Source organism: Amphiprion ocellaris, chromosome 4 (genome assembly GCF_022539595.1).
Source record: "Amphiprion ocellaris isolate individual 3 ecotype Okinawa chromosome 4, ASM2253959v1, whole genome shotgun sequence".
Classification (NCBI taxonomy): Eukaryota; Metazoa; Chordata; class Actinopteri; family Pomacentridae; genus Amphiprion; species Amphiprion ocellaris.
In genome coordinates, this window is record NC_072769.1 from 36,842,738 (window position 1) to 36,847,053 (window position 4,316).

Sequence of the window (4,316 nt, forward strand, 5' to 3'; positions counted from 1 at the left end):
ATGAGTAATACACTAGTGGTCGTTATCAGTGTCAGGATAAAGAGGCGGTGGTGCATTAGAAAGAGAGGCAGGGGTTACAGCTCTGCAGGGGACACAGTGGAGGGAAGAAAGTGAGTGTTTAGGTTTTTGATTGAAACAATATCAGGTAATAGTGGACTATTCAAACCAGAAGGAAGCTTAAAGGATGCCGACTGCTGTAAACCTCCACAGAAGAATATGGTACGTAACGTAGACTCATGGTTACTCAGGGCACAGAACAATGCTGGATGTATAAGATGCATTCCTGCTGCTCGCCATTAAAATCTTACAGTGTTTATGTGGTTAATTAGCACCTACTTGATCATTAACCCTCTGGTGGTCTCTGCAGGCATAAACAAGAAGAAAGACAAAGACGCTTTAGTTTCTTACCTGGAACCTTGTGCTGAAAGAAACCAAAAACACCTACGTATTTAATTATGTGAGTGTGCCAAATTATAGAAGCATACACATTCAGATAGGCCAGGTCGTATGGAAAAAAGTCACTTGATCATGTTTTATAATGTTGAATTTGTAGTTTTTCATGTAGTAAGAAATCTGAAAGTCAAAACAGTGAGCAAAACCCAAATGTTTTCACCACTTGAGGTATCGCTGCTCTGCTGGCTTTCACTGTACTGACTCAGTCGTGTGTTATTTATTTATTTATAGCTTCTTATTCATGCATTTTAACCTTTTCTGTATCTTATTATCGTTTATAAGTACAGTGTGGTCTATGAGTCAAGAATACAGAGATGCTGGGATGCAGGATGAAAGCACAAACTATTTGATGCATCGCTTTTATTTGCTTTTTTTGGATATAAAATTACACATCATTTTAAACATATGTATTATTGATTATCTCTTACTTTTAATTATGTGCACTCAGTAAAGTCCTCTGTCTGTCAGTGTCATGTGCCATAACTGTTAATGGGCTCCAGCTTTGTAGACTCCAACAATGACGACTGTATGGGGAAGCTCTACCTCTTCTCATAAATATATGAAACTGTCTTTAACAAAATGGTCTCATTAAACACCCATTTGTTTCATCAGTGGAGCACACGGCAGAGAGATGTACAAAAAGTCGACATTTATCTTCCATTCACCAGGTTGGCCAGAGTCAAACCTCCAGAAAAATGCTCTGCATCTGCCAGATGTGTTTGCCTAATCAACTTCTAGCAATAATTTACAAAATACGGTTTGTTCTCGTGTGGAGTAGAAGATGAAAAGACTACAATAAAAAAAGCAATACACCCTCATGCCAGCTAATTATGAAGCAACTGGGAAGCAATTAGTTTTGGACAAAGGCTGGAAAAGGGGAAAAAGCTTGTCTGATGGTAACAAAACCCACATACCCAAAACTCTAACGGTCTCTAAATATGCACAAACCCTTCAAAAATTTAGTGTGAGCAAATGTTAAGAATCTAGAAGGTTCCTGTTCCCAGCTAACAAAAAACTATCCAGGCCATAAGTGTAATGATAACAGCAAATACATATTTGCCTCGCATCAATGGTTCATGTGAATGCTGCTTATACCTCCGGACAGTAGGGGGCGTTCGGTGTCTGTGAGTAGATTAAGCGCAGAGCTCAGACATGTTTAAGTCCTGTCTGTACATGTGATGAAGCCAAGTTCTATATAAAGTACCTTCTTCTTCAAGTAACGGCTTTGTTATTAAGAACCCACAACAAAAATAATACAATAATCTGCTATAAAATGACAAATAACTGTTTTTTCACACTTTGAGATTATTCTTGAGTGTAGAAGTGCTTGTAAGCATTTGATTATATTCTGACATCTTGCTGCTCCTCCTGTTCCCAGTCTCATTTGTGCTTAATTAAGTTAACCATCTGCTGGCTGTAGCCGTAATGGACAGACATGAGAGTGGTAATGCTCTCATTTAACGCCTGCCTTTATTGTCAAGGCATATTTCCAATCGAGCCAAGTACTTTTGTAACAGCTGGAATGTTAGATGCAACTAAAGCAAGAGTCATTTTCGAAAATGTAAAATATTTCCGGAGTACTGCTGTCTCTGAGGAGAAAATACAAATCTGAAAACATTCTCCAAAGTGCCAGAAGGGTTGTCCTCTTATTTGTTGAGCAGTGATTACGAGTGCTTTCTGTCTGCGATCATTTGCAATAATTCCCAGAACAGAGATTTGGATCAAACCAGCTGCAAAATTTTTGTTTTGTTTGATAACATATTCAGTGGTTTTTTGTTGTTGTTGTTGTTGTTTTTTTGTTCTTTTTACTCTGTAAATCTGAAAATACTTTCAACAGTCAGAAAAGTGTTTTCATAACGTTATTAGAGATAATATGTTCTATAAATCAGGCAGTGAATTATTTAAGAACAAACCTTTCTCAAAATATATATACTAGAAGAAAATGGGAAGGTTTGGTGTATTTTAATATCACTTAAGTGGAGATTTCTGGCACAGATTTGAAATAATAACCCATTTTTCATTTATCATTTTCATTGAAAACCACTATTTACAGGTAAAAACTTAAATATATACTCACTGGTTACTTTATTAGGTACACCTTGTCAGTAAAAAATTGGACCCCTTTTTGCCTTCAGAACTGCCTTAATTCTTCATTGCATGCTTTCAACAAGGTGTTGGAAACATTCCCCAGAGATTTTGGTCCATATTGACATGATAACATCACGCAGTAGCTGCAGATTTGTCGGCTGCACATCCATGATGCCAATCTCCCATTCCACTACGTCCCAGAGGTTCTACTGGATGGAGATCTGGTGACTGTGGAGGTCAATGGAGTACAGTGAACTTATTGTCATGTTCAAGAAACCAGTTTGAGAGGATTTGAGCTTTGTGACATGGTGCATTATCCTGCTGAAAGTAGCATCAGAAGATGGTCCACTGTGGTCATAAAGGGATGGACATGGTTAGCAACAATACTCAGGTAGGCTGTGTTTAAATGATGCTCAGTTTGTACTAAGAGGCCCAGAGTGTGCCAAGAAAATATCCCTATCACTATTACACCACCAGCAGCCCGAGCCATTGATGCAAGGCAGGATGGATCCATGTTTTCATGTTGTTTACACCAAATTCTGATCATCTGAATGTTGCAGCTGAAATCGAGTCTCATCAGACCAGGCAACGTTTTTCCAATCTTCTATTGTCCAGTTTTGGTGAGCCTGTGTGAATTGTAGCCTCAGTTTCCTGTTCTTAGCTGACAGGAGTGGCACTGGGTGTGGTCTTCTGCTGCTGTAGTCCATCTTCTCTAAGGTTGGACGTGTTGTGCATTCAGAGATGGTATTCTACATTCCTTGGTTGTAACCAGTGATTATTTGAGTTTCTGCTGCCTTTCTATCATCTCCAACCAGTCTGCCCATTCTCCTCTGACCTCTCACATCATCCAAACTAAAGCCGCTCACTGGATAGTTTCTCTTTTTCAGACCGTTCTCTGTAAACCCTAGAGATTGTTGTGCATGAAAATCCCAGTAGATCAGCAGTTTCTGAAATATTCTGACCAGTCCGTCTGCCACCAACAACCACGCCATGTTCAAAGTCTCTTAAATCTCCTTTCTTTCCCATTCTGATGCTCAGTTTGAACTTCAGCAAGTTGTCTACATGCCTAAATGCATTGAGTTGTGGCCATGTGAAAGGCTGATCAGCTGTTTGTATTAACAAGCAATTGAACAGATGTACCTAATAAAGTGGCTGGTGAGTGTACATCACCATGAAACTTGAGTTGATCACTGGTATTAAGACAATCATTTCTTTGAAGTTTTCTGTTTAAATATGCAGGTGAGGTATTATTTCATTAAATATGCACTAATTTGAGTACATATCCAATAGATATACACACCTGTATGTGTATTTCGGATATTTTCTTTCCAATTGTCTGTAAAAAAAAAAAAAAAAGACATAGTATGGAAGCAAAATGGCACAAAAATCTACTAGCGCATGATTTTTAAAAAAATGTTTATGATTGAGAATGATGGGGGGGGCTAATATTCGGCAAAATATGTGGGAAATAAGATGTTTCCGTTCATAAAGCATTCACCTCGTAAATCATATTTCTGTCGTTTCCATGGCACTCCAATGGCTGCTATCAGCAATAAAAAGCTTTATTGTAACCCTGCTATTGGAAACACGACATGCAGCTCATTTTAAAAAGAGAAATGGAAGCAGTCCATCCTGCTCGGGGGTATTTGCTGTTTTCTGCCCTGTCAGTGGGGTGCCAGCGTAAAAGCTCTAATGAACTGCCCCCTCTCATGTCTTTATGCCTCCTGCGGCCACAGCTTTCCTGTGAGGACTTTAAATGCGCTGCGTAAAAAGCA